Source organism: Rattus norvegicus, assembly GCF_036323735.1.
Source record: "Rattus norvegicus strain BN/NHsdMcwi chromosome 3 unlocalized genomic scaffold, GRCr8 chr3_unlocalized_1, whole genome shotgun sequence".
In the NCBI taxonomy this organism is placed as follows: domain Eukaryota; kingdom Metazoa; phylum Chordata; class Mammalia; order Rodentia; family Muridae; genus Rattus; species Rattus norvegicus.
The window spans coordinates 1,993,368-2,015,969 of NW_026947362.1; positions in this window are offsets into that span (position 1 = coordinate 1,993,368).

A 22,602-nucleotide genomic window follows, 5' to 3' on the forward strand; every position below is an offset into this window, starting at 1 on the left:
CTCATCTGTAGTTGTATTATTTTTAATTATGTGGGTGGGGGCAGGGCATGAACACAGGAGACCACAGAGACAAGAATAGTCAGGTCCTCTGGAGCTGGAATTAAAGGTGGTTGGGAGCCATTGGACATGAGCTCAAAGAACCACATCCAGGTCCTCTTTCAAAGCAGATGAGCTCTTGATCCATTGGTCATCTCTCCAGGCCCCTAAAGTCATCTTTTTAAATAAATCCAACCTTCACATGCAGAGAAGAGACAAGGATGAGGGTAAAAAAGACTAAATTGATAGTGATGTGGAAGAAAGAGTAAAGAACACATGAGGGAGTAGAGGAAACTGAGGGACGAAGGAATTCCAAATGGAGTTCTCAGAAAGTGAAGCAGGAGACCAGGAAGAACAGAAAGGGTCTAGAATGAGTTGAACTTTGGCCACATCCATATTGGTCTCTTTGGTTCCTTAAAGAACAGCCAAGACATCACTACAGAAGGTGGATGTGAGGTGGAGGCTTCCCCGGAGGACATTTTGACGAGGATAACTCAAGAGTAGTAAATGCCAAACTAAGATTATATCTACCGATTCCAGAAAGTATCATAAAGCCCATTATTTTGTATGATCAGTAAAAAGTAATGTAAAAGAGAATATGAGGGTGCCATAAGCTTCTGTCAGGTGTTACATGGATCCTGTGTTTAACTTCCCTGAGCACTGTTTGACTCTCTTGCAGCTTGTAATATTTTTTGAGGTCTCTGCTGAATGCCCCTCGATGACCACAAGATCTCCTGCACTGGCTTGTCTTGTCTGGCTCTCTTTCAACCTGATGGCTTCCTACACACCTGTGGGCCCTGTTACCCTATCTAGCCCAAGGAAGTTCCCGTCTCTTACTCATATGTAAGCTTAGCCTCAGAAAACTCTTGATGGTGCCTCCAATGCCGAGGTGCTGAACTCTTTCCTATGCCATTTGCCGTGACTTTAAAATGCTTTGTGCTTCCTGACCATGTAGCTGTCTCCTCCTGAGAAGCCCCTGTGTACCCCATGGGGTCTCCCTGAGCCACATCTACACTCCAAGAAGGTCTTTGGAGGCAACATCATCATGGACTCATTCATTGTTCTTTCTTCTCTCAAGAATAAGTTTCTCACTGTAAGACTTGAAAATACTTTCTAGCTTTGATTAATTCTGCTATTTGTTGGTTTTTATAATAGCTAGTTGTCTGACGGTTTCATTGCTGCAAAAAGACATCATGACCAAGGCAACTTATATGGGACAACATTTAATTAGTGCTGGCCTTCATGTTCAGAAGTTCTGTCTATTTTCATCAAGGCAGGAAGCATGGAAGCATCTAGGCAGACATGGTGTTGGAGAAGAAGCATATCTCCCCCACAGTGATATGCTTCCTCCAACAAGGCCACATCTACTCCCACAAGGCCACACCTCCTACTTGTGCCACACTTCCCATGGGACAATCACATTCTAACCACCGCCCTGATTTTATGCCTACTTGACACAAGCTAGAATCATTAGAGAAGAGGGAGCCTCAGTTGAGAACCTGCGTCCATAAGATCCAGCTGTAGGGCATTTTCTTAGTGATTGGTGGGGAGGGCCCGGCCCACTGTGAACGGCACCATTCCTAGGCTGGTGGTTCTGGGTTCTATAAGAAAGCAAGCTAAGCAAGACATGAGGATCAAGACAGTAAGCAGTGCCCCTCCATAGCCTATGCCCCAGTTCCTGCCTCCAGGATCCTGTCCTGTTTGAGTTCCTGTCCCAACTTCCTTTGCTGATGAGCAGCAATGTAGAAATGTAAGCTGAATAAACCTTTTCCTCACTAACTTGCTCTTTGGTCACCGTGTTTCCTTACAACAATAGGAACCCTAAGTAAGACAATGTCTTATAGAAACAGTGTGTCTAGTAGTGCCACAGACGCTTACCTCATTGCCACAAATAGAAACGTATAGACACTTTGTTTTAATATAAAGGTAAGACTTGCTCATTTACTGACCTGTGAAGTTCTAATTTGCTCCCTTCTCTACGTGATGAATGCCATGATCAAAACTAACTTGGGGAGGAAAGGGTTATTTGCCTTACAGGTTACAGACCGTCACTGAGGGAAACCAGAACAGGAGCTTGAAGCCGTAACAAGGTGCTCTGCTTGTTGGCCTGCTCCCTGTCTCAGTCATTGTTCTGTTACTGTGAAGAGACACCATGGTCAAGGAACTACTATAATGAAAGCATGTAATTGGAGGCTCCCTGACAGTTTAAGACGTCTGGTCCATCATCATGGCAGGGAGCATAACACGGGAGCAATAGAGAGCTACTGCTCTGTAAGCAGAGAGAGAGAGAGAGAGAGAGAGAGAGAGAGAGAGAGAGAGAGAGACAGACAGAGAGACAGAGAGAGAGAGAGGGAGGGAGGGAGAGAGAGAAGGAGGGAGGGAAGGAGGGAGAGAGAGAGGGAGGGAGTGAGGGAGGGAGGGAGAGAGAGACAGAGAGACAGAGAGACAGAGAGAGACAGAGAGAAACAGAAAGACAGAGAGAGAGAGACAGAGAGAGAGACAGAGAGAGAGACAGAGAGAGAGGGAGAGAGAGAAACTCTGGGAATGCTTGGGGCTCTTGAAAACTCAAACCCCACCCTTGTCGACACCCCCACTTCCTCCAATGAGGCCCACCTCTTAATCCTGCTAATCTTTGAAAATACTGTCACTCCCTGTTAAATAATATTCAAATATATGACTGTGGGAGCCTTTCTTATTCAAACCGCCACACCCCCATGGCTGCTCAATTACTATTTCTTACAGCCTAAAAGGCTATTCTTTTTACACATGACTACTGATGAACTTGCCCACAGTGGTGGGCCATCCCACAAAAATCATTATCAAGAAAATGTTCCATAGACTTACCCAAAGACTAATCTAATGGAGGCAGTTCTTGAATTGTTCTCTCTTCTCAGTTGACACCAGATTGTCAAATTGGAAAAAAAAGAGAGAGAGAGACCCAGCACCGTAATGTTTCTCTTACTGCATGTTACATATTCACCACCAGCCACTCTCTTCTCTCAGTGTATAGACCCACTTCCCTGTATAGCAGAACTGAAGAGTAACTACTGTCACCAACATGAACACTCGAGGATATATGACAAGAAATTAATACATTCTACAGCTCCCAATGCCAAGCAAAAGCATTTTAGTGTGTGCTACACTTACTGTGAGACTGTCAGTCACTGGCCATTTCATGGGTCACAGTAGACCACAGAAGCAAAAAGTCACAACCTACATACCATCTCCTTTCAGCAGGAGACATAGCCCTTTCTCAAAACCATGAATCTATCTCTAGGCTTAGATTTTTTCAAAACCTACTTTATTTAAGGTTCCTAAACACTTCAACCACCCTTCTAGCCCACCAACCAGAGGTAGCAGAGAGAGAAAGTTGATAGGAAAAGGGAGAGAGTTGTGGACCTATTTAGAAGTAATTCTTTGGGGTAACTCCAATCTTCATGGTGCATTATGGTCCAATAGCAAATGCAAAACATGAACCCGTAGCAGTGCCTTGACCTGGCAGAGAGTACAAGGCTCTAACAAACCAACAAGAAGCAGAAGAAGCAGCCAGAAGCAGCCCGGATAGCACAGGCTCTTTTGTGAATTTCTCATTTCGGAATGAAGACCAGCAAAGACCACCGAAACCTTGCAAGGTGTAGCAATGTAAAGATGACCTCTCCCTCTCTGTGCGATTGCATTTATGTTCTACATAAACATCCTGTCCCCCTTCAAGCGTGTGCTCCAGCGAAATATCACATGCTTTCTCATGTGTCTACTTCAGCAAAACGTCCTCTCCTAGCATAGCTTCCAGAAAAACATCCTGTGACACAAGTGAGTTTCCAAAGAAACCAAAATTTTTCCACTTCATCTAGCCTTATCTCACACTCGGCCGTGACATCACAAAACGTATAATGGCCATCTTGCAAGGGTCCTAGACCTCAGCCTCATCAGCCGCCGGAGTTTCTGCAATTGCACTCCGTGAGACTCAGCCGCTATCGTGAGCACAACCTTCAGTTATCCCCGTAAACATTGTGCTCTCTCCATCTTTGCTCTCAGCCAATAGCTGTCCAACTTCCAGCCAACTCAGCTGTGACCAGAAAATCCCTCATCAAGAAAGCCAATGAATTTGACTTGATTTTTTTTCCCTGACGGAACGGAGTTTTCTCCCTGCATGGTTACCCTGGTGTCTGAGTCATCTGTAATAAAACCCACTACTATTAAGATCAAAGTCACAGGAACTATGACAAATAGCAAATCATACGACAAACATCACAGTTGGCCAAGCCTTTTCTGCAGATTTATTGAAGTATAATTTACATACTTAAAAAATCCATTTATTTTAAGTGTGTAATTTAATGATTTTACAACAAAATTTATAGCTTCCTTCCCTTTTTTAATACTCATTTCCCACTACTTCATACAATATCGAAGTCTATTAAAAACACAGAAGTGAAGTCAGGAGAAGGACCAGAGCGGGAAGCAGGAGGTTCTTGATTTGCTAAGATGACAGATACATTGGCAGAATCGTCTGGATAAAACCACTTGGGAAACATTGGGTCTTCTCTTAGCGTGCAGCCTCCAGACAAAGAGTTTAAAGGATTAAGTCATGGGTCCTCCTACATCAAATCAGGACCTGACATGATATGGTCAGAATCACTTTTGGCCACTTTCATGTTAATCCCATTCATCACTCTTACACGTTGCCTAGCAACTCACATAGTAAACAAACTTATTTTGGTTCATGGTTTCATAGATTTTAATCCATGGTCACATGATCATGAAAGGGGCATGGTAGAGCTCAACTGCTAACCTCACTGTCATCCAAGAAGCATCAACACAGGAAAGACCAAGGACAAGAAAACACCCTCCAAGACATGTCCCAAATGACCAAGTCCCTTAATTTTCTATCTCCTAGTTTCCCTCCACCTTCATATACATCCATCAACAGATGAACTCATTGATTACAGCCCACAGGGTCCACCTTTGAACATTGTACTTGGACAATGTGTATCTTAAATCCATAGGGTAGGGCCAGAATGTTGAGTCAGAGGTCTAACCTTCACCTCACACTAGAAACAGCTGGGAAGGTTTCTCAGCATCTCCTATTTCTTTCTGGGACTGAGCTACACCATGTCTGCATTGCAGCATTTTGTCTGGGGTGAGATACCGTCAGCAGTGAATTGTAAAGACACCCCACCATGTGTGTGCTTGAATGTAAAATGGGACATCTATAATATAGACACACACGCATATACACAGACTCACAGAGAGAGGCAAAAAGGGAAGGAGTTGAGTCTTAGGAACCCTCAAGGAAGAGGGAGTGGAAATATAAGATACAGATGTCAGCAAGAACCAGAGCAAAGCAGTGTCTTCTATACACGACAGGACCACTATCCCTCAGCCCTAGCTGACAGGAAAGGGAGAGTCAGTTTTCTACAAAGATATAGCTGGTGATAAGCTGGACAGGCTCCAGGGGCTTGCCCAAGGCCCATGAATTTATGGGCAGCATAAATGACTTGAGTGGGTTATTACAGAAGGCAGAAAGAAAGCATGAAGTTGGGAGAAGGGATTAGGTGGGGATGGATCTGGGCGGAGTTAGGAAGAGATGTGAGAAGTAAATTCTATCATTATATAACGTACAAAGTTCTCAAAGAACTAATAAAATTGGTTTATAAATACCATATCTGTACTGAACACATACAAACCATTTTTCTTGTCATCTCCTAAATAACAGCCCCTCATGATTTCATTTCATTAAGTACAAAAGTAATTCAGAGATTATTTAAAATGTAGAAGGGTCTGGGGAGAGGCAGAGGGGTAAAGCCAAGTGCGTGGTCACACATGCAAACACCAGGGCTTGGTATGGGAACAGGAGGATGACGGGGCTTCCTGACAGTGAGCCTCACCTCAGGTTCAGCAGGGCACCCTGTCACAAGGGAATAAAGTAGATAGTGAAGGAGAGGAGCAGAACACGCTCTACACTCCCCCATCCTCTGAAATTACATGTCTCTATGCACACATGTGCACACACACACACACACACACACGCACACACACACACATATAAATATGACTAGAGTATACAAGAAGCTTGCATAGGTTGTAAGCAAATGCAGTGTCACTTTATCCATGGAACCTGAGGACTTTAGATCATTGGGACTCCTGGGCCAACTCTCAGAGGACAGGATATATCTCCTTATTGTGCAAAGGAATCCTTTGTTGAGTGTGTGTCAGTGACTCCACACAATTCTCCTCCTCTAGTTTCCTGTGTATCACAGAGAATGATCTGGAAATACTGAAAAAAACATAAACTAAAGGCTTTGTTAGGGTTTCTAGGCTTGCGTTAAAATCATATTTATCACGTTTTATTAAATGGAAGGGAAATCTTCAGCTCCGAGCAACAATAGACTCAATCATGCTGGCTTCTGTTTTATCCCATTATGAATAGCAATTAATTGCACATCAATAGCTCCCCATGCTTTGAACTAAATCAGATGAAGGGATATGTTTCTGTAACCCCTATGTGGATAATCAAGTAGAAAGGGGGGAGGTATGATGCCTTTGGCTTATGGGAGAGTGATGGCTTGATTGGATACTTGTTATGCAAATAACCCTCACCTCTGAGAAATTAAATGTAACGATAAAATATACTACCATATGGGATGGACACTCATTACTTGATTTCTTTTAAAAGAAAAAAAACATACTTTAGGATTTTGAATAAGTGTGACCCTCAGAGGTTCAAATACTTGATTGTGTTTGGTTTCCAGTTGGTGGATTGTTTAGAAAGGATTGGGAGTTGTGTTTTTGTTAAAAGAGATGTGTCAATGGGAGGTGGGGGACTTGAGATTTCAAAAGCCCACCAGGCTTCTCTCCCTCTCCCTCCCTCCCTCCCTCCCTCTCCCTCTCCCTCTTCCTCTCCCTCTCCCTCCCTCGCCCTCGCCCTCCCCCTCCCCCTCTCCCTCTCCCTCTCCCTCTCTCTACCTCTCTCTCTCCCTCTCTCTCCCTCTCTCTCCCTCTCTCTCCCTCTCTCTCCTTCTCCCTCTCTCTACCTCTCTCTCCCTCTCCCTCTCACTCTCCCTCTCTCTCTCTCTACCTCTCTCTCTCCCTCTCCCTCTCTCTCTCTCTCTCTCTCTCTAACTCTTTCTCTCATCTGGGGAGCAGGATGTGAGCTCTCAGGAACTACTCAGCCAGGCCTGCCTGCCTGCCAGCCTGCTGTCAGGGCGTCTACCATGATGGTCCACGGACTCCCCCTCTGAAACTGTAAGACGGCAATTAAATGCTTCCTGTCATTAATTGGTTTGGTCATGGTGTCTCTTCACAGCAATAGAACAGTAACTAAGGAACTCATCTTCCTGTCTATTTTTCTAATACTTCTGTATTTATTTCATTAAAGTTACCTGTTGTCCATTGAACAGTTTTATGAATAAGTTTCAAGTTTGAAGACAAATAGTGACAAATAGGAGTGGCACTGCTAGGGGGTGTGGCCTTGTTGGAGTGGGTGTGGCCTTATTGGGGTCGGAGTGTCACTGTGGGCATGGGCTTTATGACCCTCACCCTAGCTGCCTGGAAGCCAGTCTTCTAGCAGCCTTCAGAGGAAGATGTAGAACGCTCAGCTCCTCCTGCACATGCCTGCCCTAGATGCTGCCATGTTCCTGCCTTGATGATAATAGACTGAACATATGAACCTACAAGCCAGCCCCAACTAAATGTCCTTGTAAAACTTGCATTGGTCATGGTTTCTTTTCATAGCAGTAAAACCCTAAGACAGACAGACATACATACACACACACACACACACACACACACACACACACACACATATATATATATATATATATATATATATATATATATATATATATATACCTAGGTTTACACACACTTATCATAGCAGTAAAACACTAAGACATACATGCATATATACATATACATATACACCTAGGTTTACACACACACACACACACACACACACACACACACACACCATTTACAGGGATTTTAGATCAAGCCAGGGCCCCTGCAGATTCGTTGGTCCATCTGATACACATGTTCATGGATCATGTCTCTCTCTGTTTCTTTTTCTAGGAAGTACGTGGACAACATCTGCAGACTCGCTTCATTTGGCTTTATTCTCCTCTTCAGCCTTAGAAATCTCAGCTTACAGAGAGGGGAAGATAGGAACTTGGTTCGATAGCTCTTTTTGTCTGTGGGGAGCTTACATCTCAAGTCACAAAGGGAAAATAAATATAACAGGAAATAATAATACACATCCAAACCGTGATGGGAAGTTCACATTGTTGCCCTTAATGAATGTCAACATTGGAAATTGGAATCCACAATGAGATGAGACTTTTGAAAAATCTTAATTCTCAGGCAGGCTTTGGTATTTCTCTTTCACTGGAAAGGAACACGACTAGAAAAAGACAGACGGTAGGTTGCTTTTGTCCACAAATCGAATCAGAAGGATTTGATAATGAGCATAGAGGGGGCTCACCCCATGTTTACCAAAGAATAAAGTAATATGTGGGCGGGGAGACATCTAGAGAACAGTTGGTGCCTTATTGGTATTAAAAAAAAATCCAGAAGTCAAGAAATAATATTTGAAAAGAGAAAAAACTAGGTTTCCATTAGGCAGACTGTTTTTAAAATTGCCTTCCTTTTACTCATGGAAAGAGGGGGGTGGAGCAGGTCAGTCTGTAGATAACTAAAGTCATTCCCATCAAAAAATTAAGAACAATGTGGATTTTTAATGGACTTGAATAAAATTAGAAATTTTAGCTTTCAAAGGGGAAAAATTGTGTTCCAGAGAGAGAGAGAGAGAGACAAAGGAGTGTCCAAACTCATACTTGATTCTTTCAATAAATTTACTGGTAACTCATGTGTTGGTTGATATTAGGATTAAAACGCAGGTTGGATATCTCGACTTAAGAGTGTAATGCGTGGAGCTGGGGATTTAGCTCAGTAGTTAGAGCGCTTACCTAGGAAACGCAAGGCCCTGGGTTCGGTCCCCAGCTCCGAAAAAAAAGAACCAAAAAAAAAAAAAAAGAGTGTAACCTGTGAATAGCTGCCAGTGGAAAGACTTGTCCTCGGATTTCTCAAAAGGCATGAAAAAGCCACCGTGGAGTTACTGGATTTTGTTTCAAAGACTTTAGCTCCTTGACTGCAGGGATGCAGTGCCTCAAAGGAAGGGCCCGAGACCTCCTAAGAGGTAGCGTCCAACACCTGAGGCCATGCGCACATAGGGAAGTAGCCTTTCTCAGAAAATGGAGCTGGGAGAGCTAAAAAATGAAGGCGACACATCGATTAAATCGCTGTAATAGAACGACGGCAGCCTGTTCACAGAGCGAGGCAGCTGTCAGCGATTCGGCCAAGAACTAAGAGGATTTGAAAAGATAATAACACACAGAGTTCACAGAAGCCACTATAGACTCATGGCGTCTGCGAATTTAATCCATGTGCTCTGGGCAGAGAAAACAATCCAAACCAGAGATCCCTCTTGCTCAGCCTGACGGAACCCTGTGCCGTGTCCCGGATGTCCCATGTCAAGGACTCAACCTAGATGCTGGAATCCTGTGAGAAACCGGAACTACATCATTTAAGTGCTGACACCGGAAATGGCTCAAGTCTGCACCTTCATTGGAAGGAGAAGAAATAAGTCACACAGCACCGGAAGTAATCCTCGTCAGGGTCTGTGTGAGGTCGGAAGTGTAGGGCGCCATGATCAATCAGGAAGCACTGCCTACACGTGTCGGGTGAGCCCACACAAATGAGGAAATGGTTTTTAAATTTAAACACAATTTCTAATAACTAGTAACTTTTAAGTGTCCACTTTTAGCAAAAGCTTCTAGATTATGTGGCTTCTCAGGCAGAAGAACGCGGCACAAGAAGTGAGTTTGAAACTTCGGAGGTGCCCACTATATGACAGCAAAGTAAGAAAAGCATGGAGGAGGGGTGTGGTAAAAGGAACTAGAGGAAATCTGTAAACCCAAGAAAGGAGAATTCAGAAGACTTGTACGGGAAAGGTCAGCAACAGGGAATGGCTCAGAAGACCATCCTCATTTTCAGAGTTTATCACAGCAAAATTGCCAAAGACTGGGAGCAAAATTGCCACTTGTCCCTGAGGACAATCTCTGAACGTCCACACACACACACACACACACACACACACACACACACACACAGACACACACACAAACACACACAAACATACACATCACACACACACAGACACACACACACACAAACACACAAAAACATACACATCACACACACACACACATCACACACACACACTCTAACACACACAGAGAGAGAGAGGGGGGGAGAGAAAGAGAGAAGAGGAGGGGGAAGGGGAGGGGAAGGGGGAGAGACAGAGACAGAGACAGACACAGAGACATACACACAGACACACACATGCAGAGATATACACGAAGACATACACAGCCCAATGGAGGATTTAGAGAAAGACACCCATCAAAGGACCCGGATAGTTGGTTCTAAATTAGGTGAGCTTTGTGGAGGAATGATTGCCAACCAAATTTTGCAAGTTCTGCAGCCACCTGCATGTTTCCACACCCCCTTAGCTGTCGGGTTATAGCATACATGGCTGTCACTCCTGCTTTCTTCATTTGTATTTTACTGTGGATCTCCCTTCTCCCCTGTTCAATGTGGCCAGCGTTTTTCCATGTGGAAGGACTTCACAATGCACTGTGTCTAGGGCGGCAGGGAAAACAATTTCAAAAGAGGCTCAGTGCTAGGCAAACAGTACAAAAAATGCATACGTCACCTCCAAAGGAGGGGCTCAAAGAACACAGAGGCTCTGGCTGGCGCACAGTGCCGAGCTTACAAAGTTAGGGCCCACAGCATCCCTGGGACCCAACCAGCAGATCTCATTCAGCCCTCCATGCTAATGACTCATTCTCATCTCTTGAGACCAGAGGAAGAAGCATTTGGAAGATCCTCTCCCTAAAAATGAAGCTTGTAGGGAAACTCTTATGAAACTTAAGAACAATTTTAAATAGGAAAGCCCACACACAGTAAAAAAATAAATGGCAGACTGGACAGGCTTCTCTGCGAAACCATCATGTACACACACACACACACACACACACACACACACACACACACACACACATACACACATACCAGAAAAATAGACCTACATAAAGGATACATTTCCAGGCGCAGATATCTGTTGGGAGGAGGTTGACGTTCTAACAAACCTCAGTCAAGGACTCCATTCGGAAGATTCAGAAGCCCAAGACATTGGTTCACTCCTGGGAGCAGATCGCAGTCTATCTCACAGAACCTTTATGGAAAACAAAGACAGATCAGCCTAGAATGAGTTAAACAAAACCCTTTCAAGGTTATTGAAGAATTTTGGAGCCAAACTCCACAGACAGTTAAAAGCATAGAAAGTGACCCATGACTGCAGTTTGTATAATACCACTGAACCTGGTGAAACATTTCCTACTCTCCTAGGAATCATAGACGTGAGAGGGAACTAAGGCAGCCTGGGTAGCACACTTCAGGCTCCATACAATGTGCACTTTGCAGGCTGACACACACATGGCTAGTCTGCAAGTCACCAATCCTTGTCATGAAGTCACTGAAAAACAGTAGAGGCCTTACCTGGTAGAGCCACAGTCTCTGGTTCCTGCCTTCTGGAGGCTCCACGGTCATTCCACCCTTAACTCTCCATCATCCTGTTGACAAGTGTCTGGCCTTTATCTTTGACTTAGGAGTATATTTTATTTCTCTCTCTCTCTCTCTCTCTCTCTCTCTCTCTCTCTCTCTCTCTCTCTCTCTCTGTGTGTGTGTGTGTGTGAATGTGTGTGTGTGTGTTTGTGTGTGTTTGTGAGTTTTATGTGTGTGTGTTTAAATGTTATAAAGTTTAATAAGAAGAAAAAGTTGCTGGTTCCAGTAAACATATAAAATAAAGATTCTTATTTAAAAGCTTTATTTATTTATTCCATGCATGTGAGAACACTGTCACTGTCTTCAGACACACCAAAAGAGGGCATCAGATCCCATTACAGATGGTTGTGAGCCACCATGTGGTTGCTGGCAATTGAACTCAGGCCCTTTGGAAGAGCAGTCAGTGCTCTTAACTCCTGAGCCATCTCTCCAGCCCTAAAATAAAGTTTCTTAAGAGAGCAGTTTAGAGTGGGAAGAAATAAAGATGCCCCATTTATGGATGAGCACTCAGTCTCTTTAAACTCCTGGGACTCGGGAAGCATCTTGGGCAAGGAGGTGGGAAGAGTGTAAGGCCCAGAGGGTGGGAAGAAGTGCTGTGGTTTGCTGCCTTCAGGACAGGACATGGCTGCTGCAATCGTGAGCTCACAGCAGCTGTGGTCGCCTGCATAGGTCTATAAAGGACCACCAGCTAGACAGAATCCCTTACTGAGGAGGTTTTCGGGTCCTGATGGCTGCTGGGGTAAAAGAATCATTCTTCTCTGAGGGTTTGGTCACTGGTAGAATTCCCACATTCCTCTAGATGGTCACACACCCATAAGTACATAACCAATGCTAATTGGGCTTACTGGTTATAGGTTGGGAAAGAGTATATAAATTTTGAGGGATGGTTATTGGCAGGGAATTTTGGGAGAGCAGAGGGTGAAATGGAAGAGTTTATGGCCATGTTTCATTGTATACATGTATGAAATTCTCAGGGATAAAGACAATTTATTATTTAATAGAAAATTTAGACTATTTGCTTTAGCTACGTAATATAAGGCTGTATGACTCTAAAGAATTCAAATATTGAACATAAATCAAACCAATTGACTGCCTTATGATTCAAGGAGCAAATTATACGTACTTAATATAATGCACATTCTCCCTCTATCGGTCTCTTTCTATTTGTCTCTCTGTCTCTCTGTCTTTCTCTCTCTCTTAAACACACACACACACACACACACACACACACGGATGCACACTTACATTATTTTTATGTCAAGGAGTTAAAATTCATGACACAATCAATATGAAGGAATAGAGGTTTGTTTAGGGCCCACAGTCACAGTCATTGTGTTCAGACTGTCGTGGCAATGACCACATGGCAACAGTGTATAGATCTGTGACACTGAGAGCCTGCATGAGCCCTGCTTATATTTGGGTGGATCAGGCAGCCAAGAGTTCGTTCCGAACCAGCCAGCTCCCTCCTTCTTACCCCAGTGACCTACGTCTGCTAGGGCACAGCCTGAAAGATTCCTCCACCTTCCTAGACAGTGCCATCAGCTTGAGACAAAGTGTTCCCACAGCTGAGACCCTGGGAAATTTCACACTCAAGCCCTAACGACAATGAGCCAGGCAAGTGGGAAATGTTTTGTGAAAACAGTTTAATTTCAGTTCTGTAAACAGGACAGGGAGGAACCCTTTGATATGGATTGATTTAGTCTTCCGCTTACAGAGTGCACCCCCAAAAGATACATAGTGTAGAAAATGCACAGTTTTCTATGTAGCAAGCATGGCGCTGAAAACAACACACTAATGAAAATAAAATGCAAAGAACTGGGATATATAGTAACAATTCCAATCATCAGTGTGAAAGGCTCTTTTATTTACATATGTGAGCTGTTGTTATTAGTTCCCTACTGGGTTAATTTTACAAGGAAAGAAAATCACAAGCTCTGCATATCCCATCGACCACGGTGTCATTTATCTCTGTGTTAGGGGGCTCCCATCTAGGGATTAATCATCAGGGTTTGACAACAAAATCCATCGGCTCAATACATGAGGCTTTAGCGGAGAAAGTGAGGTTACAAGTATGTAATGCCCTTTAGTGTCTTCTCTGCCAGTCTGTTGCATGCATGCCTTGTTGTTGACTATTGTCGTTGGTGGTGGTGGTTTTTGTTTGTAAATATGAAATGTTGAATGCAAGGGCAAGTGGCAGGGATCCGATAGATCTTTGCATCTTCACTTTCTCCTTCCCATCTCGTGCTAAGTCTCCCAATCCTCAGCTATCATTCAAATACACTGAAACAACCCAAATATACTGAAACAAGGTGAAATCAAGACACTGTAACAACTCAAATATACCGAAACAAGGTGAAATCAAGACACTGAAACAACTCAAATATACCGAAAAAAGGTGAAGTCAAGACACTGAAACAACTCAAATATACCAAAACAAGGAAAAGTCATCTTGCCATCTCTAATTTGTGTTTGCATGTTGACTGTAATCGTCTGGTAAGCCTTAAAAACCACACGATGGTTCTTAGGAGGATCGGCGGGTGAAACCGCTTGCTGCCTAAGCAGACCTGAACTCAGATCCCAGTCACCATGAAACAGGCAGGGGAAACCTGTAACCCCGGGGTCAGGGAGGGGGAACAGAATCACTAAGGTCTGCTGGCTTCCAGCCCGGATGAAAATATGAGAATTTGGGATCAGGCAAAGACACCACCTGTCTTAGTTAAGGTTCCACTGCTGTGAGGAGATACCATGACCAAGGCAACTCTTAATAAAGGAAACATTTAATTGGAGCTGGCTTACAGTTTCAGAGGTTCAGTCCGTTATTATCATGGTGGGAAGCACGGCAGAGTCCAGGTAGACATGGTGCTGGAGAGTGTTCTATATCTAAATCCGAAGGCACCCAAAAAGAGACTTGCAGCCACAGGCAGCCAGGAAGAGCATCCATCTTCCTCATTGGGCAGAGCTTGAACTCTAGGAGCCCTCAGAGCTGGTCTACACAGTGACACACTTTCTCTAACAAGGCCACACCTCCTACTAGTGGCACTTCCCATGGGCCAAGCGTGTTCAAACCACCAGTGCATCAAAAGAAAATGGCAGAGACACATAGAGAAAGATACTGCATGGTATCCTCTTGTAGCAGGGTGCTGCAACCCTTCCCCACACACACACATAAACCCATGCACATGTGCACACATGAGCAAATTTATTTACTTAGTTTTATTTTTATTTATTATTTTATTTATTTATTTATTATTTATTTATTTATTATTTTATTTATTTATTTATTTATTTATTTACTTTGTTTTTATTTTTCTCCTCAAGAACTTGGTACATACACATAATGTGTTTGAGCAAATCCATCCCCATCCCCTCCCCTCAAGTCCCTCCCCTTCCCTCCCTCCTAATTCCATCTGCATTTTAATAGAAACTGCTGAGTCCATTTCGTTCTGACTAGATGTGTGGGGTGAGTACAATCATCCAGGGGAGCATGGACAGCCGTCAAGGGCCAAATCCATGAAGAAAACGGGCCCTCTGCCCTGTAGTCATTACTTCCCAGTAGTTCCTCAGTTGGGGGAGGGGAGCATCCAGAGTCTCCACCCGACTATCCTGGGATTTATCTGTGCAGATTTTGTAGATGGGATCCTGGACACTGTGAAACACATGAACACACACACACACACACACACACACACACACACACACACTAAAATTTAAAACCAGAGAATGGTTTTTAAAAGCTTACACAACATACTTAATTCAGTTCCTTGGTGGCAAATATTTGAATTCCACACCAGATCATAATACTATCTTTATAAAATTAAATTATTCAAATGACTATTTTAAAGTTCAGCGGACCTTTATCTGTGAAATAGCACGGGCTGAACAAAACCAGATGGTGCCAAACCTCCCTACGGCTGCACAAGAAAAATTGTAAATCAGTGTTCAAAAGCGTGAATCCACAAGGGTGAGGGGATCATCAGAGATCGAGGACCTACAGGATCGGGTACGGAGGCTCAGTAGACCAGACAGGTGGACCATAAGCAAAGAGCCTGGAAAATGGGTCATTCATACCTTGACAAGCTTCAAAGTCTAGGGGAAACACAGGGATAGGTACCCTCCGAAGTGGGAATAAAAAAACTTTAATACATTAACAGGACACTTAGCTTCTAAATACAGTGTGGATTGGAATCTACAGTGTGAAATGTCATAGGAGTAGTAGGTTCCAGTTTTCCCCTTACTGTGACAAAATTCTGTCATTTAGGGGCTGGAGAGATGGCTCAGCTCCTCAGAACCCTTAGCTTCCTCACAACTGACTCTGGCTCTGGAGATCTGCCTCCCTCTTCTGGCCTTTGCAGGTTCTGCAGCCACATGACATAACACAAAAAAGACACATGAACAAAAATAAAAATGAGAACTTAAAATGAGTCATTTAGTTGAGGTTAATGCCCCAAGGTTTGTAGAGGGAATCTCTTCTAAGCATCATCTGTCAATAAAAAAAGACTATGACCTATGAACTGAGGCCGGAAATAGAAGGCGGGACACTGGCAGGAAGAGAGGATTCTGGGACATAGTGTATAAAAGGAAACCCAGGGAGGGACACTGGGGGAAATGCTAAAGGAGATGTTGAGGGAGATGCTAAGAAAGGGGATGAAAGCGCAGTAAATAACCATGTAGAAGACACAGAATAGTTTGAATGGGTTAAATAAGTTAGTCCGGGAATGAGCCAAAGTTTGTGGCTTAGGAATTTGTTAATAAATAATCAGTTTCAGAGTTGTCATTGTGGGAGCGGGAGCTGAGAAGGAAAAAAGTACTTTATTTCCAAAGGTTAATTTCTCCTAATTATTTTCATATGATTATGTAAGATGCTAATATATGGAAATCAGGTGTAGGTTATATGGGAAATTACAACTATCCTGGAGAACTCTAAATAAACGTGTTTTATAATGGTAACTCGGTAGTGATATTTTTCCACTTCCATTTTTCAACTTTCTGTCTATTCTAAAGTATATGTTATTTTATCTACAGTAGAAAATGTCCTTGTGATGTAATGAAACATTAGTCAGCCCTACTAAGATGCTTTCTGGAAGTAAGTTAACCTCAGGCACTGAGAGCTGTGATGACTTAAGATGGGCCCAAAGCACTTTTGGGATCACAAACTGATGAGCATGGGCTTGTGGTCATATTCACCCACAAAAGTGACCACATACACACACACACACACACACACACACACACACACACACACACACACACACACAGTGGTCATCACTGACTAACTATACCTCAGCTAGAGCTGTTGTTTTGAGATCCTGGAGGAGATGGCACTCAGTTTATATGGCCTTACACTTTGGCACAAGCAGACAGCCACCCTCACAACTCTCCCTCTGGTCAGCCTCTTCCTTCAGAGCAAGTTCCAACACAATTTGTTATTTCTTATTTTATCCATCCAGTCTGGGCATCCCTCTTCCAGATCTTAACTTTTTTGCTCAGTGTGTGTGTGTGTGTGTGTGTGTGTGTGTGTGTGTGTGTGTGTGTGTGTGTTTGTGTGTAAGAGAGACTCTGTGTGTGTGTGACAGAGAGAGAGAGAGAGAGAGAGAGAGAGAGAGAGAGAAATAATTAGTCACCCAGTTAACACATGTGCATGCACACACATGTGGAAGAACAAGGTACATTCAGGAAATATCCTTAATGTCTTGTTTGTCTTGTTCACTGTGGCAGCAACTCTCAGTCACAGGCAAAGCTCCATTTGGTGGGGACACCTTTCCAGACAGCTTGCTCTGGGCATCCTGCCTCTGCCTTCCAAGGTGGATTTATAGGATGGTCTCCACATCCACGGGGCATCTTTGTAAGTTTCTGGGGAGTGAGAGCTTAACTGCTAGACTCTCTCCCTAGCCCCTTCCAGACCTTTCTGGCCCCAACTCCCCTTTACCTTTCTTTTTGAGATTTATCGAGTATGCATGACAAATGGAGACTGTATACATTTGAAGTATGAGGTGTAGTATTCTGATCACATTATACATTGAACAGATATTTTAAGATCAAGCTCATTCTCTCTCTCTCTCTCTTTCTGTCTCTCTCTCTCTGTCTCTCTCTCAGATCCACTGTCTTAACATACTCCACATACACAAAACAGCAGTGACAATCAGTTCACTGTTCCCAGGCTCTGATGTGTTGTTCATCCCGTAACCGAGTGATATTGTACATTCTGTCCAATCTACTTCTCAAAAGGAAAAATGAGCACACCAGTCACCCGGTTAAGAGCCTCAAATGGCTCCATGTCACTGAGGGTAAGTTGGAAAGCCCCTCTGTTGAAGTCCCTCTGTTGATAGACAGATGCTGTTCCAGAAAGACCAAAAGCTATGACACACCATCCTGGGCCTGCGAAATCATAAGTTTAGCTTCTTGTGTTTGTAAACCGAACATAAAATGGGGTTTACAAGACAAGGAGAATGTAAAATTTTGTGTTGCTAGAATACTCAGTCACATAGGTTATAGAGCGGCTGAACTCAGGGTTCCACAGGGGTGTGGTTGGGGGATTCATGTGTGTGTATGAATTGAGTGCCTGTTCCCAAGTGCGACAGCACATACATGTGTACATACGTGCAGAGTTGAGTAGAATGTGCATTTCCTTCCTCACTACTCTCCGTCTCTCAGTGAACCACAGCCCACCATTTTGACTACTGTGGCTGGCCAGGATGCTCTTGGCAATCCACATGCCTCCACCCTACCGTGTTTCAGACATGATTAGCCATGCCTGGAGTTGGACAAAGGTGCAGAGAGAATTTGAACTCTTCGGGCTTGCAGAGCAAAGGCTCTTGCCCACTGAGCTATCTTCCCAGTCCCCATCAGGAGATGGTCTATCGCAACCTTCATGCCCTGCCTTCTGCTGTGTGTGTTTCTCAGTGTCCGAAGGGATATTCTCTCACAGAAACAGTTCCACCCCCACATGCCTCTGTGCTTACACCCAGAACAGAGTGTCTCTTTTATCAGAAGAACTAATTCATAGGTGGACATGCTCTGATTGCAGCCTCTGAGGTACAGAGAAGAATGGCTGCATCTTCAAGACTTGGGCTTTCTTACCCTGTGAATGGAAACCTTGTGTCCCTCCCTGGAGGATGGAGAAAAGGAGAGAAGGATGAGGGAAAGAGAAGGAGTCAAAGGTGTAGGGGAGAGGTTGAAGTCACATTAAAAGTTCCAAGTTAGCATCAAACCTGAAGAGTAGACAGGGAGAAATTGACAGTGTTACTGCTGTCACCACACATACACACACACACAAACACACACACACACACACACACAGACACACACACAGACACACACACACATACACACACATGCACACACAAACACACAGAAACACACTCACACACAGACACACACACAGACACACAAGACACACACACACAGACACACACACAGACACACAAGACACACACACACAGACACACACACAGACACACACACAGACACACAGAGACACACACACAGAGACACAAGACACACACACAGACACACACACAGACACACACACAGACACACAAGACACACACACACAGACACACACACAGACACACACACAGACACACAGAGACACACACACAGACACACAAGACACACACACAGACACACACACAGACACACACACAGACACACACACAGACACACAAGACACACACACAGAGACACACACAGACACACACAGACACACAGAGACACACACACAGAGACAAACACACACAGACACACAGAGAGACACACACACAGAGACACACAGACACACACACACACACGCACAGAGACACACACACAGACACAGACACACACAGACACACGCACAGACACACGCACACACACACAGACACAGAGACACACACACATAGACCCAGACACAGACACAGACACACACACACGCAGACACACACACACGTGTCTGCTGTGCTCAGGTGTCATTGCCCCACTAAATAAAATGCTCTATTAGGCTTATCTATCCCTCTCAGGAGTAGCCTGTAATTAAATAAATTACAGGCCTTTTAAAATCCTGCTAGTCTGAAAGAAAGCCATTTGAGCATTTTCCTTAGCTGATGAATTACACGGACCAGTGGTCCTTGATAAACAGGCCTGTTCTAAAGCGATGCATGAGAAAAAGTAAACACGTCTAAAACAATTGATGGGGAATTAGAACCCACATTTCAGGCCTCACTCAGTAGACGCTGTCCCCAGCAGGGAGCAGAGCACAACTAGGACCAGCTGCAAGACTGGTCTTCCAGAGGGTATAAGATCCAGGAGGCCCCTTCATGGACTCTGTCAGACCTCACTTTTCCCAGAACAAATGCTGTTGCTGCCCATGCTGAGACACTGAAGCTGAAAGAGTGAGGACAAAACAGCTCCCTTTGGCGACCATCTCTCCTAAGGAAGTTCCCCATCAGGGCCAGAGGTTTTTCACTGCTGCTTCAGGGCCTGATCATGGCTGTAATGGCTGTCTGTGGTGCTGACCTTTTCCTCATAAAGTTCTTTCTAAAGAGTAATTTGTCTCCTCTTCCTCCCCATGGAACCCACCATGCCATTTACATAAAAGATGTCAGTGTATCTTTTTAAAGAGAACACAATTCAATCTGTCATCCAAAACTCTTGTCATTTTCATAGCCAAGTAGTTCAGAGTGCAGACTCACTCCTGAATCAAAAATCTCATGTAAACCAGTTCCTGGTGAGACTCGGGTATGATTCCCCGTGGGGCACATGTCTGCACCGTTTATGAGTCTACACAATCAAGAAAGCAAGATGCGTGCTGCAGCTAGCAGAAACTGGTTAACTATAACCTCTGATCACCTCAGCATCACTTGAAGAGAGAGAAAGACAGACAGACAGAGAGACACGCACGTGATGGGGGCTTAGCAAATGTCTTATTGTGTTATTGTGTTGGTCTGTGGACAGGCCTATGAGGAACTGCCTTGATTGTTGACTGACTTAGGAGGGCCAAGCCCACCGTGGGCAGCAACATTCCCTATGCAGGTCGTTCTGAGATGTATAAGAAAGCGAGTTGAGCTGGAGCAAGCCAACAAGCAGAGTCCCTTGGTGGCATCAGCCTCAAGACCTTGTTGTGGTTCCTACTCTGACTCCCCTCCATGACCTGAAAGTTGAAGTCAAAACATTTTCCTCCCCTACACTACTTTCCATCCAAGCATTTTATCACAGACACAGAAAGGAAACTAGAACAGACTCCATGGGGCAGCAGGGAGGACTGAGGCCTCACAGATTCCAAGGAGCCTGTGCTTGTAGCTTCTGTATCTTCTATCACTGTAAGCCACAGTGACCTGGGCAGGCTCAAGAGAAGGAAGGACAGTCTGCATTACCGAGGAGATGACACAGTCACTTCTCTACTTATTCCATGGACAAGAAAGAGTGCTAATGACCCAGCGGTTATAACGTTTAGCAGTGGGAACAGAAAGAGAGGAGCAACTTAACACTTCCCACAGGGCCAACAAGAGGACCAGAGGCAGAGGGGAAGCTGGACTCTGCAGTACATTTCCTGTGTGGGCTCCCTTCCCCCACCTAGTAACCCAACAGAAGGTTCTAAGTCAAGAAAGAAAGAAGAGAACCACCCGACGAAAGAAACACAAGTATCTCAATGATGCCCCTGCCTCAGTGGCACTGCCCAGAGGTTTGTGAGTCTGTGGACATGTCTATGAGGAACTGCTTTGATTGTTCACTGACTTAGAAGGGACAAGCCCATTGTGGGCGGAACCATTCCCTAGGCAGGTGGGTTCTGAACTGTATAAAAAGACCCAGTCTTTGAGCTTGTCTGCTGCTCATGTGGCATTTTTTCAGCTTTTTGTTTTCTCACTGACAGAGAGGGCTACAGTATTGCCTACAGCGAAGCATTGAGCCTGCTGCACAAAACTCAGCATCTTACTGTAAAAGAACTCAAGGAAAATTCCAGATCTCATTAAACAGATAGCGGCCACCTTCCCCCCTTCTACAATTTCTAGTCATTAACGAATTTTTAAGCTACCGTTATCCCACCTTAACCACAGCACACTCTGATCTTCATAAGACTGATGGCACTCAAGAAGTGCAAGCCACCAGACAGAGGACAGAGGTAACAAATCTAAACATCCACTGCAGTTCCCAATTCACATGCTTACAGAAGCCGTGTCAACCTTCAGTGAAAACAGGCATCACGTGTCTCTCTTTACCTACCCTTTAGTTTTCAAAACATTTGCACATCTAAGTTCTATCTGTTAAAGTTTTGGGATACTCCTCTCTACCTTATGAGCCATTTACCAGCAGATACCCTCTGTGCCCACTTGCGCTTCTCCAGGTAAAGATCTGTCTCTTGTGGCAACAGGCAGGGGGCTTCCTCCCAGCAACTCTGAGGAGCAGCGCGATGACACTTTATGGAAATCACGGCACGAGAGAAGAGAGGAAAGGTGTCCTTCTACGGCTCATAGACAAGAGGTCAGAGACCTGAGTACCTGCTTCTAACTGAGTACAGAGCCTCTCCCACAATGTGAGTATGAACTCTGCTGGGGTCTCCAGTCTATGATCATATTCACTTTTGGTCCATCATTTCCTGGCAGAAGGAGAAGACACACAGCTCCATCTAAACTTACCCAGAGAAGCAGGCTGGTTACAGCGTGGAGGACAAGAATAAGTAGCAACAACACAGACATACACTTACATGCATACAGACATGCATGAAACATATATCCACATGCATATGCACACCAAGAACATGTGCACAGATGCATGCATGCACACATAAGTATACATACATGGAACACACTGATAATTTTATAAATACTCATATACATATTAGCGTGTGTGCACTTAGTTTCACACATGTGATACCATTATACTTATATATACAATATACCATATATATACAACACA